The sequence below is a fragment of the Lagopus muta genome, chromosome 1, assembly GCF_023343835.1.
Source record: "Lagopus muta isolate bLagMut1 chromosome 1, bLagMut1 primary, whole genome shotgun sequence".
Lineage (NCBI taxonomy): Eukaryota > Metazoa > Chordata > Aves > Galliformes > Phasianidae > Lagopus > Lagopus muta.
The window spans coordinates 154,592,960-154,606,671 of NC_064433.1; the positions used below are offsets into that span (position 1 = coordinate 154,592,960).

Sequence of the window (13,712 nt, forward strand, 5' to 3'; positions counted from 1 at the left end):
TATCACCAATAGCACTCACTAAACCATGTCCCTCAACACAGTGTCCAGACATTTCTTGAACATCTCCATGGTCAGTGACTCCACCACCTCCCTGGGCAGCCCATTCCAGTGCCTGACCAGTCTTTCAGAAAAGTTCTATTTCCTAACGTCCAGCCTAAATCTCCCCTGGCGCAGCTTGAAGCCATTCCCTCTAGTCCTATCACTAGTTACACGAGAGAAGAGGCCAACCCCAAGCTCACTACAACCTCCCTTCAGGTAGTTATAGAGAGCAACGAGGTCTCCCCTAAGCCTCCTCTTCTCCAGACTGAACAATCCCAGCTCCTTCAGCCGCTCCTCATATGGCCTGTGCTCCAGACCCCTCACAAGCCCTTCTCTGAATACAGTCCATGGCCTCAATGTCTTTCTTGCAGTGAGGGGACCAAAACTGGACAATGTACTCAATGTGCTGCCTCACCAGTGCCTCTGAGTACAGGGGAACAATCACTTCTCTGTTCCTGCTGGCAACACTATTTTGATGCAAACCAGAATGCCATTGGCCTTCTTGGCCACCTGGGCACACTGCTGGCTCATGTTCAGCCAAGCACCAATCAATAACCCCAAGTCCATTTCCTCTACACAGTCTCCCAGCCACTCACCCTCAAGCCTGTAGCGTTGCCTGGGGTTCCTGCGGCCAAAGTGCAGGACCCAGCATTTGGCCTTGTTGAACCCCATCCCATTGGCTTCAGCCCAGCTCTCCAGCCTGTCCAGATTCCTCTGTAGGCCTCCCTACCCCAGGCAGATTGACACTTCCAGCCAACTTGGTGTCATCTGCAAACTTACTGAGGGTGCACTCAGTGTCCTCACCCAGATCATCAATAAAGATATTGAAGAGGACAGGCCCCAGCACCGACCCCTGGGGAACACAACTCGTGACTGGTTGCCAGCTAGATTTAACTCCATTCACCACCACTCTCTGGGCTCAGCTCTCCAGCCAGTTCCTTATGCAGCCAAGAGGTACCTGTCCAAGCCATGGGCTGCAGCTTCTGCAGGAGAATACTGAGGCAGAGACTGTGGGAGGCTTTGCTGAAGTTAAGGCAGATCACATCAACAGCCTTTCCCTCACCATCCAGGCGGGTCACTCCATCATAGGAGATCAGGTTGGTCAAGCAGGCCCTGCCCTTCATAAATCCATGCTGGCTGAGCTTGATCCCCTGGTTGCCTCACACATACTGTGTAATCTCACTCAAGATGATCTGCTCCATAACCATTCCTGGCACCGAAGTCATGCTGACAGGCTGTAGGACCCCAGATCCTCCTTACAATCCTTTTTGTAGAAAAGTCAGATTGGCAAGTCTTCTGTCTTCTGGGACGTCCCCAGCTGACCAGGAATGCTGACACATGATGGAAAGCGGCTTGGCTATCATCTACCCCAGTTCCCTCAGCACTTTTGGATGGATCTCATCCAGCCCCACAGACTTGTGGCAGTCCACATGGAATAGTAGGCCTCTGACTGCTTCCTCCTGAATCACTGGGGATTTATTCCTCTTTCCATCCGAGACTTCCAGGTCAAAGAGTTCTGGGCCTCCTGTCCAGACTCATTTGCACATAACTCAGCCCAGCCATACACGGCAACAGAATTGATGGATTTAGTACAGCGATTTCAGCAGAAGCCTAGAGAAAATGTGCCAGCTTGGTTATTAAGACTGTGAAATTCTGGGGCAGAAAGCATTATGGTGAATGGCCTGGAAATATCCAAGTTGGCCATCTTGACTGTCCATCCTGCCCTTAGGCAGAGGTTATATGTGGGTATTCAATATCTTAATGAAAACCATTCTATAATAGAATGGTTAATGACAGCCTGCTCTATGGTATGGCCGAATAAATCTGATATACCTCTACATACAGGGATGTGGTCCTCCACGGAGGATCTTCAAAATTATATCTGCGAACTAGGCATAAGGGAAACAATTTATGAAGTTACATTTGATGGCCCTGATATGGTCAAATTCTCAAATTTATTGGTCCTGAAAAAATATTCAGAGTTATGGCGTTAGTGGACACTGGAACAGAAACATCAATTATTTACAGAGATCCGAGTAAACCTGATGGAGACAGAGTGATGATTGGTGGTTTTGGAGGAGAGACTATTCCTGTCACCCAAACATGACTGAAATTGGGGGTTGGGCATCTCCCACCCCGGGAGTATAAAGTGTCTATTGCCTCAGTCCAGGAATACATCATGGGCATAGATATTCTGTAGGATCTGGCTCTCCAGACAACTGTGGGAGAGTTCAGACTTAGAGATGTACTAGTATCCGGACGGTGCAGGCAATATTAAGAGACCATGCAAAACATGGGCCTATTTACCTGCCAAAACCGTGCCAGATTACCAGTGTAAGACAGTATAGCCTCCTGAGTGGACATGAAATATCGAGAATGGTGCAGGAATTAGAAAAAGTGGGCATTATAAGACCTGCTCACAGCCCATATAATTCCCCCCATATGGCCAGCGCGAAAGTCAGATGGCACGTGGAGAATGACAGTGGATTACAGAGAATTAAATAAGGTCATGCTGCCTATTCATCCAGCTGTACCCAATATTGCCTCTCTAATGGACACATTAAGTAGGGAGGTAAAAACCTACCATTGTGTCCTAGATCTAGCAAACGCGTTCTTCAGTATCCCAATTGCTGAAGAATCGCAAGATCAGTACGCATTTAGGTGGAGAGGCAGGCCGTGGACCTTTCAGATCCTGCCACAAGGGTACGTGCATTTGCCGACATACTGTCATAATCTAGCGGCGTGTGACCTGGCTAATTGGAAAACAACTGATGATGTTATCTTATATCACGATACTGATTTTCTCCTGTTGACATCAGACTCACTGGAGGTGGTAGGACAGGCAGCAGATTCATTAACTGTCTATTTGCAACAGAGAGGATGGGCCATAAATCCTCAGAAGGTGCAAGGTCTGGGCCTGTCTGTAAAAGTCCTGGGAGTAGTTTGGTCAGGAAAGATCAAAGTATTACCCAGTGCTGTCATAGATAAGGTTCAGGCGTTCCCAGTCCTTCCAACACCAAAGCAGCTGCAACAGTTTCTACGTATATTGGGTTACTGGCGTTCCTTTATACCTCACCTAGTTCAGCTGCTAAGGCCATTGTACAGACTCACAAAAAGGGGCAGCTAATGGGACTGGGGAAAAACAGAACAGGACGCTTTCCAACAGACAAAACTGGCAGTTAAACAAGCCCAGGCATTGGGTATATTTGATCCTACCCTCCCAGCCGAGTTGGATGTTGACGTTACTCAAGATGGCTTTGGTTGGGGCCTGTGGCAACACCAGAGTTCTGTTCAGACCCCCATTGGATTCTAGCCTCAGATCTGGGGTGGAGCAGAAGAAAGATATACGATGACTGAGAAACAGTTACTGGCTGCCTACTCTGCATTACAGGCAGTAGAGCTGATAACTCAAACAGCTGAAATCACAGTTAAGACCACTCTGCCGATTCATGGGCAGGTGAAAGATCTGACCCACCTTCCTAAGATAGGGGTGGCCCAAGCACAAACAGTGGCACGATGGGTCACCTACTTCAGCCAAAGGAGCAGTCTGTCCTCATCACCATTGAAAGAAGAACTTCAGAAGATCCTAGGCCCAGTGACATATCACTGTGATGCACTGGTCGCTCCACCAGAGAAGAGTCCCGTTCAGGACGGAAAATATCCTATCCTGAAGATGCCTGCAGATGGGCAGAACTGCAAGCTGTGTGGATGGTTATAACCAAGCAACCCAGTGATGGTATCCTGAATATCTGTACAGATAGCTGGGCTGTGTACCAGGGGCTCACTCTTTGGATTACACAGTGGGCCACCCAGGAATGGACTATCCACGCCCGACCAATCTGGGGCAAAGACATGTGGTTAGATATATGGAATACGGTCAAACACAGGACTGTACGTGTCTACCATGTTTCTGGTCATCAGCCCCTACAGTCACCAGGAAATGATGAAGCTGACACGCTGGCCCAAGTTTGATGGATTGAGAATTCGCAATCTGAGAACATCACCAGAAGTTACAGCGTGTGGGACAAAAGACAATGTGGGCAGCTGCTAAAGCATGGGGACTGCCCATACAACTACCTGACATCATCCAGGCATGCCGGGATTGCAACTCTTGCTCTAAGATGAGACCAAGATCGTTGCCTGAAACAACAGCCTATCTTGCTATAGGATACAATCCTCTCCAGCAATGGCAGGTTGATTACATCGGGACCCCTCCCTCAGTCAGAGGAGGGAGATATGCCCTGACCTGCGTTGATACCGTAAGTAGGCTACTGCAAGCCTATCCAGTACCGAAAGCAAACCAGGCATATACCATCAAGGCACTCACTGAACTGATGTCTGCCTATGGGACACCTCAAGTCATTGAGAGCGACCACAGGACTCATTTTACTGGTGCAACGATACAGCACTGGGCAGAAGAAAATAACATCGAATGGCAATTCCACCTGCCATATAATCCAATGGGGGCAGGCCTCATTGAACATTATAGCACTGTTCTTAAGGCTGCCCTGAAGACAGATTCCCAGTCCCTGCAGATCCCGAGACGGCAGACCCAGGGCCCTGAAACGTTACAGACAACATGGGCCTCCCTGCTTAGGATCCAAATTACGGGCACTGATCATCTGGTAAGACCCCACATTAGCAAAGAAAATAATCTTCTATTCCCTGCCCCTGAGAATTTAGATCCAGGTACCCATAGGATCAAATGGCCTTGGAAGGTGCAGGTAGGACAAAAGTGCTGTGGCCTACTTGCACCTTGGGGGAGATTGTTGGAGGTGGGAGGCTTGGTAGTCCCTCCAGTAATAGGTACATGGCCTACTAATATTGTGGTCAACACTCCAATCTTCATTGCTAAAGGGACCCCCATCATGTCCCTATGGCAGATCAAGACACCCCCTTTGGTGCCTGATGTAGTTATGCAGCCGCAGACATCTGGTTGTGGTACAGGCAGCCGGGACATGCCCCAGTACAAGCCGAAGTACTGACCCAGGATAGAAATACGCTTGAATCTTGCCCTGGAGAGCAGACCTTCCCCTCCTGGTACCTCTGAAACATCTGTATTACTCCCTGTGAGTCTTCGAGCCTTCAGGATCACTGAAAAGAACGAAATGCTGTCAAAGCGTTCCAGTGTTACTGTCAGATCACGTGCAAAACCTGGTGATAGTCTACACGGGACTGATGGAGCATAGGACGGACCTGCACCTCATGACCACATGCCTCCAAGTAACATCATCAAGTACTGGCCCATGAAGGAATATGAACATTCACCGTCACTCACCTTGAAATGTATCAACATGCATTGGGATGGAAATTGCCTAAGAGTTGCAATGCATCAGATCTCTGTATTAGAGAAAGCTTCTCCTTTAGTCAGCTCAATCATTGGTTCATGCCATGAAGGGGTGGAGTGTACGGGAACTACTGAATCATGGCCTGAACTTCTGATTGACCACCTGAGGCGAGCAATGAGTCAGACCTGGGAGCACAGGTGAAAACAATTCTCCTGTGCTATTGGAGGGGGTGAAGCCTGGCTCCATCTCTACTAGATTCCATTTAAGAGCTTACTAGCAGTGGAAAAGGATCTCTTTTGGAGATTGTTCCTTTTGGAGTCTTCTCAGTGAGCCCCGGATAAGAGTAAGCTTTCCATCCATTGTTTTTTACTGTGATAACGTGTTTAGCCTAACTTTCCAGCGTATTTCTTAATTATAACATCCATATATTCATTGATTATACAGGATCCCATCCAATCTGGCCTTGAACACCTCCAAGGATAGGGCATCCACAACCTCTCTGGGCAGCCTTTTCCAGCATCTCACCAGTCTCTTGGTCAGGAACTGCCCCCTGATATCCAACCTAAATTGTCCCTCCTTCAATTTAAAACCCTTTCCCCTTGTCCTGCTGTTCTCTACCATTATTAAGAATTGACTGCCCTCCTGTTTGTAGGCTCCCTTTATGTACAGCAAGGCTGCAATGAGGTCACCCCGCAGCCTTGTTGTCATGGTATTATGATTTTTAGTTATTGGTATTCCATATCATAACGTCATGTAGCGTACTGGGAGTTAAAAGAGTTTATGCTCCAGTTCCAGGCACCTGTCTGGATGAGAAGAACAACTACATACTATAGAGGACTTTGTGTTCACAGAGGGGATAAAAGCTTTCATAGATCACCTGACCTGCCATTTTTTGGCTTTCCTCCCTGCTGCTCATGCATACATGCTACATGCGTAGCCTCAGCATTAGCGTAAGGCCTTAAGCTTTCAGATACTCTCTCATTGTATTTGTTTTATTTGCTCTGATTCTAGTTATAATGCATTACAGTGCGTTATCTTGTATTCAGATACCTTATTTGGTAAATTAGTTTGTTTCTAAGATTGTTGCTGCTTTTTTGTTTTGGGGCCCATCTCTCTACCTTTTTTCCCTTATCCCTTTTTCTGGAGGTGTGGATCTGCAGATACTTACGCTCTGCTAGTCACAGAACTGGGCCAAACCAGTCTGTAAACTGTTGACACTTCCTCAGCCTGTCTTTGTAGGGGAGGTGCTCCAGTCCCCTGATCATCTTTATGGTCCTCTTCTGGACCCCTCCCATCAGCTCCACATGTTTCATGTATTGGGCATCCCAGACCTGGATGCAATACTCCAGCTGGGGCCTCACAAGGGCAGAACAAAGAGGGACAATCACCCTCCTTGTCCCTGCTGGCTCCCCCTTCTGATGGAGCTCAGGCTACCATTTGCTTTCTGAGCTGCAAGAGCACTCTGCTGGCTCATGTTCAGTTTTTTATCCAGCAGGACCTTTAAGTCCTTCTCTGCAGGGCTACTCAAGGTTTGCTCCTTCCAGTCTGTATAAATAGCTGCGATTCCTCTGGCTCAAATGTAAAACCTTGCACTTTGCTGTGTTGAACCTTGTTAGGTTCATCCAGGCCCATCTTTCAGGTTCCTCTGAATGGCATCCCTTCCATCCACCACATCACTCACAATCAGCTTGGTGTCATCAGCAAACTTGCTGAGGTTGCACTTAAGTCCATTATTTATGTCATTGATAAAGATGTCAAAGAGTACCAGTCCCAAGACTGGGGAGATACCTGGGAGATACCGCTTGTTATCAGCCTCTACCTGGACACAGAACCATTGATCACCACACTCTGCCTGCAGCCTTTCAACCATTTTCTTATCCATCAGGTGGTCCACCCATCAAATCCACATCTCTCTAATCTGGATATGAGGATGTGGTGGGGGACAATGTCAAAGACCTTGCTCAAGTTCAGGTAAATGACATGAGTTGCCTTCCCTTTGTCCACCAATGCTGTCACTCCATTGTAGAAGGCCACCAGATTGGTTAGGCATGACCTTCCAAGCTGTGCTGGCTGTCTTGGATCACACACTCCTTCCTCATGTGATCAAGCACGCCATTCAGGAAGATCTGTTCCACTACGTTCCCAGAAACAGAGTGAGACTCACAGACCTGTAGTTCCCCAGATCCTCCTTACTCCCTTTTTTGTAAATGAGATTGACGTGACCCTTCCTCCAGTCACTCAGGACCTCACCTGACAGCCACAGCTTTTCAAATATGATGGAGAGCAGCTTGGCAACCCACCTCAGCCAGCTACTTCAGAACCCTGGGATGCACGCCATCTGGCCTCATAGATGTGTACACATTCAGTCCCATGAAGCGATCTTGGACTTGCTCTGCCCTTACAGTGGGGGGGATTTACTGTCCCAGTCCCCACGTAGAGGTTTAGGGATGCTGGGCACAGGGATGTGAGAAATATTAGAATCCTGGCTGCCAGTGAAGACCAAGGCAAAGAATTCATTCAGTACATCAGCCTTCTCCACAGCTGTTGAAGACAGCTCTCCTTTTATGTTTACCAAAGGAGGTACTCTTGCTTTAGCCTGTCTCTTCTGGCCAATGTACCTGTAAAATATCTCATATTGTTTGTCACATCCTTTGCCAAGATCAGTTCTGCCTGTGCAGCACCTTTCCTGATCCCATGTCTGCAAGTCCAGATGGCATCCCTGTATTCTTCCCAGCTGACATACCCTTGTTTCCAAAACCTATATGTACCTTTCTTTGCCCTCAGTTTGCCCAGCAGGTCCTTGCTAAGCCATGCCGGTTTCCTGCCTCTTCTGCCTGCTTTCATATTCAGAGGGATGGAGAGCTCTTCTGCTCTCTGGAAGGCATCCTTCAAGAGCAGCCAGCTTTCCTCAGCATCTTTGTTTTTAAAGACAGAATCCCAGGGGATTTCAGCCAACAATTCCTTAAATAGCCCAAAGTTCGCTCTTCAGGGCTGTTCAGGATCCTGACCCCACGCTTTGCCAGGCCCACATTCCTCAAGACCACAAACTCAACCAGGGCATGGTCACTGCAGCCCAGGCTGCCTCCAACCATAACACCTTTAATGATCTCTTCCGCATTGGTGAGCAGCAGGTCCAGCAATGCTTTGCCTCTGGTTGGTTTGTCCAGTACCTAAACCATAACGTTATCATCAGTGGATTTCAGGAGTCTCCTGGATCTTTTGCAGCTCACAAAAACTTGTAGTTTTTACAACAGATACACAGATGGTTCTAGTCTCCGACCAGGAACAGAGCCTGTGAGCATGATGTCTCCTGCAGCTGAAGCAAAAAGGCCCTGTCAACAGGCTCTCCTTGATCAGGCAGTCTGTAGTATATTCCTATCACCAATGGCCTTTATTAGTCTTATCCCTAATTCTAACCCAAAAGCTTTCAGCCTGTTCCTCACTGTTTCTCAGAATTAGCTCCTCACAGTCTACCCTGCCTTTGACATTGAGGGCAACTCCTCCAGCCCTCCTACCTAGACTATACCTTCTAAAGAGCTGATACCCCTCAATCATGGCATTCCAGTTACAGGAGTCATCCCATCGTGTTTTCATAACAGCAGCAAGGTCATAATTTTCCAAGTGCTTCATGGTTTCCAACTCTTCCTGCTTATTTCCCAGCATAGGTATAAAGGCATTACCGCTGGGCTTTCCATCTCACCAGCTTTCTAGAGGATCCAGGATTCCCTAGAACAAACAGCATCCCCATGCCTTTCTCCATCCCTTTGTACTCCACCCTCTTCAGACATCAAATTTGGTGTAAACCCTTAAACTACCTGCTCAACCCCACTGGTCCTTATTTTGTCCCCTTCCCCCTTCATACCTAGTTTGAAGACCTTTCAGTGAGTCCCACCATCCTGGACCATGATCCTTTGACCCCTTGGAAACAGGTGAGTTTCATCTGTAGCCATCATGCCAAGTGCAGAATAAATTGTCCCATGGTCAAAAAAATCAAGATCCTTGTGTTTGCATCAACCTCTAAGCCATTTTCTGAGATGGGTTTTCCTGATCGTCTCAGTATCCTTCCCCACCACTGAAGGGATAGAAGAAAACACCTGCATACCCGCTCCATCAGCTACCCACCCCATTCCCATGAAGTCCTTTTTGATAGTTCTCAGGCTTTTCTCAGCAACTTCATCACTGCTGGCCTGAACTGTAGATAAAGAATAATAATCAGAGAGTGAATCAGACCAGGAAGTTTCCTAGAGATATCCTTGACCCATTCCCCAGGGAGGCAGCACACGTCCCCATGGGTAGGGTCAGGCAGACATAAAGGGCCCTCCAATCTTCTCAGCCAGGAGTCGCTTATGACAACCACCCTTCTGTCCTTCCATACGAAGGCAGTCTTGAGATGTGGAGTCACCTGCTTTGAGACAGCCTAGTGAGTGGACCTCACACAGCAGCCTCACTCACCTCTCCCTCAAGTTCCAGGGCCTCAAACCTATTTTGCAGAGGCACCTGGGGAAGTGAGGATGGTCAGGATGGAGTTTGTCTACATCGCTGAGTCATGACCCATTTCCACTCCTCTCAAACTGTGTCACTCTGCTCAGCAATGGCAGGGCAGGGGGTCCATCACTGTCTAGTGAATATTGCCAGTGTCTGTCTCACAGAGAGTTACAAGTCTGTCACCTGCTCACACTCTCTGTTACTTCTTAATCTGTCACTTCCTCCTTGAGTACAGCCATTATACTGAGCAGGTCACCCACCTGCTCACACCTCACATAGGTGGAGTCCCTGCCTCCCTTCTCTGGTAGTAATAGACTTGCTGGAGCCAGAGACTTGAACTGCCACTTCTTCAGGCAGGGACTTTCTGAATTGCCATCTTCTTTCTCACCAGACTTTCTGCCTGGTGGAGACCATTGCAAGATACAGAATTGCAGAATTGCTCAGGTTGGAAAAGATCAACCATATACTGTTGGGGAGGTACCAGATAGGTGGCCGGTCTACTAGTGGGCAGAGATACTACGCCCTGCTCTCCTGCCCTGCGCAAACTCCCATGCCTTGCCCTGTTTGCTCACCCTGTTCACAGCGCTCCCTAGAGGCAGATTTTAAACACTCATGGGATTGGTCCACCGCTGCTCCTGGCTCCGCCCCCTTAGCATCAGATTACAGCAGAGAAAAAAGTCAGCTGCTCCCTGACAGGTCTGCCTGTCAAAGCAGCCGAGGCGATTCCCTGCTGCCCTGCAGAATGCATCTGCTCCTTGTGGAGTACCTTGCCAAAAAGCCCTCTCTTCTCCACGCTGAACAAGCCCAGCTCCCTCAGCCTGTCTTCGTAAGGGAGGTGCACCAGCCCTCTGATCATCTTTGTGGTCTTCCTCTGGACACTCTCCAGCTTCCTGTCTTTCATGTATTGGGGGCCCCAGACCTGGACGCAGTACTCCAGATGGCGCCCCACCAAGGCAGAGTAGAGAGGGACAATCACCTCCCTGTCCCTGCTGGCCACCCCTCTTCTGATGGAGCCCAGCATCCATTTGCTTTCTGAGCTGCAAGAGCACACTGCTGGCTCATGTTCAGTTTTTTATCCACCAGGACCCCAAGGTCCTTCTCTGCAGGGCTGCTCTCAAAGACTGCTCCTTCCAGTCTGTATAGATGCCTGGGATTCTTCCGGCCCAAGTGCAAAACCTTGCCCTTTGCTGTGCCAAGCCTCACAGGGTTCACATGCGCCCATCTTTTGAGTTTCTTGAGGTCTGTCTGGATGTCTTCACTTCCTTCTAATGTGTCTACTGCATCACTCAGTTTGGTGTCAATCAGCAAACTTGCTGAGGGTGCACATAAGCCCATCACTGGTGTTATTGATGGAGATGTTGAAGAGCACAACAGCACTTTTTCTCTGCATCTGAGCTGATGAATATCTGCTCTTCATTGAAATGCTCTCAGGAGAAAAGGTTCATTGGGATCACCGCATTAAAGACTAAAAAAACTCTTTTAGTTCTCAAGAGCAATGCCTAGCATTCTATAATAGCCACAGCTGTAACAGCCAAGGAAATAGAAAAACACTGGACTGAAAAGATAGTTTTCATAAATACATGTGTTTTCTTGAGACTTCAAAATGTTAACCTACTGCCCTAAGCTAACAGTTTTTGGTAGAATATTTTTCTTGGCATCTTTTTTACTGTACAACATAAGTATAAATAATAATTAAGAGAGACATACATGTGACCTAGAACTGAAGCCTTATCTGCCTTTTCCAGAGAACAATGTAGAGGCCAGGTAATTAAAGCACTGCATGAAAGAATGGGAAAGGGAAGTGAACTGGGGAAAGCTTCCAGTGTGCTGCCTTTAATTACAGATGTGAAACTTCAGAAGAAATCTTAGGAAACAGTCTTTCTGGGGTAGCAATAGGAGCCTCAATTTTACAACACAGATACATCTAGTGCCAACTGACCCTTTGAATGCAATAGGGTAGTACATTCTTTGAAGGCTATAGAAACATTCTTCCTTTAGATAGGAAACATTATCACCATAAAATTATTGTATTTGTCTAGTAAAACCTGACAGCTAGTAATCCTGATTCAGAGACAAGGTCTTAGAAGAGATCTTTGCCCTACATGCATTCAGCTTTGTCTTTCAGCTAATCAAAGCTTTTAGATAACAGTCAAACTATAAATTTGATTCCAAGTCCTGAAGGCAACATTACAGGAAAAAGAAAAAAAAAAAAAAAATAATAATAATAATACATACATACATATATATATAATACACATATATATATATATATATATAAAAACACAAGAAGAAAGCCCTGATAAAAGACTGAATTCCAGGAAAACATTGTCAAGATACATAGCCAAAATGAAGAAAGCAATACTTAACCTCATAGAGCTAAAAAGAAAAGCACCATTTCCTTCTCAGATTCTCTGAGCCTTGAGAGACAGAGCCAGTAGCAAATTACATCTGTTTGAGTGAAGGTTCTAAGCACTCCGGAAACACAGGACTGAAAATAGTACACGTGGCAATACCCACACCAGGAGCTGGTTCTGTTTCTGGGAAGCTCCTGGCAATACAACTCTACACATGGACTTTCTTTTTTAATCTGTACCTCCAAAGGCAGCAGTGATGCTGTAAGTACAGAGCACCAGAAAAGGAGGACTGAAAAAGCCCATACCATACATCTGGTAACAGATCCATCAGTACTGAAATACAAGAACATCACTTCTGCAAGTTCCACTGCCTCCCTCCTAGGACTGCTGACGATCCTGGAATCAGAGGAACTGCACAATCAGCAGCCATGAACAGCGGCAGAACTGCAGAATTTAAAAACAAGAAAGAGGCAAAGATCTTTTGACACTAGCTGTGTCAAAAGCTATTAAGTACGTTCCAGTGTTCAAGAGCACTTTTTGCACACTTTTCTCCTGCTACCAGTTGTCAGAAGCAGCTTTCCACCCTACTGGGCCTGCCCTACAGATTCAGCAGGCTTCGATTAAGTGCTAACTCAGAGCAGCAACAGGCAGTCAACAAGAGAAATTTCTAACAAAGCTGTGGAATTTTAGTGGTCTTACTGCTCCGCATACCAAGGATTAAATTACTGCTAACAGAGGCTGTACACACTTAAAACCTTCTGCTCCTTCTGTACAAAGTGTTTTTGTATACCTAAGAGATACAGGTGCAGGTACATGAAAGGTGACTTTTATCTAATGAAGTCAGAAATAAAAGTTGTTGTATTACAAATGACTTTATGAACTGCCTAGAGACAAAGAACATTCGGATTTAACAAGTCTTACAAAATTAGTTCTTTTATGAGGCTACAATAACAATTCCAGTTTTACAGAAGCAAACGATAGCTGGTGCAGCTGGATTTTTGCACACTGTTAACTGAGAAGTTACAACACCAAGCAACTATACTGAGTTTCCCAGTACTTACTTCTGTGTAAGGCTAGATCTATTGTGCCAAGTAAGCTCGTTTTCTAAGAATAACAGCAACCCCCAAAAACATGGCAGCAAGTCTAGAAAAGATTTAGTGGATCTGAAGACCTGACTTCATGAAAAAAAACATTCAGGCACAGCAAGTCTGCAAGTACTTTTCAGAGAAAAGAACTACCCTGTTTTGCTTTCCAACTAAGAAGTAATATGAAGGATCATGAGAAGAGGAAAAATACATTCTATATGTCTTTCATGTCTCACATTGCAGTACCATAGACTTAAACTACAGCTCACATCCTTGATGAAATTAAAGCACTACAGACTTTCTGTCACAACACAACGTAGCTAATGTGAGGCAATAGTTGTCTCATTTGATGAATTTGTTTCATGTTTTCACAGAGTTGGCAGAACAGATTGGACAACTTTGGATTTTGCTTTAGACTTCCTGAATTCTTTTCTGGCTAGATAGACTAGAATTCTTTACTA

General features: G+C 46.5%; 1 protein-coding gene across 4 annotated transcripts in view; it reads right to left on the bottom strand.

The window, feature by feature from the left end:
- Positions 1–13,712, bottom strand: part of PIBF1 (progesterone immunomodulatory binding factor 1) — a 158,332-nt gene that overhangs the window by 132,841 nt on the left and 11,779 nt on the right. The gene's annotated exons all lie outside the window — the stretch shown is intronic.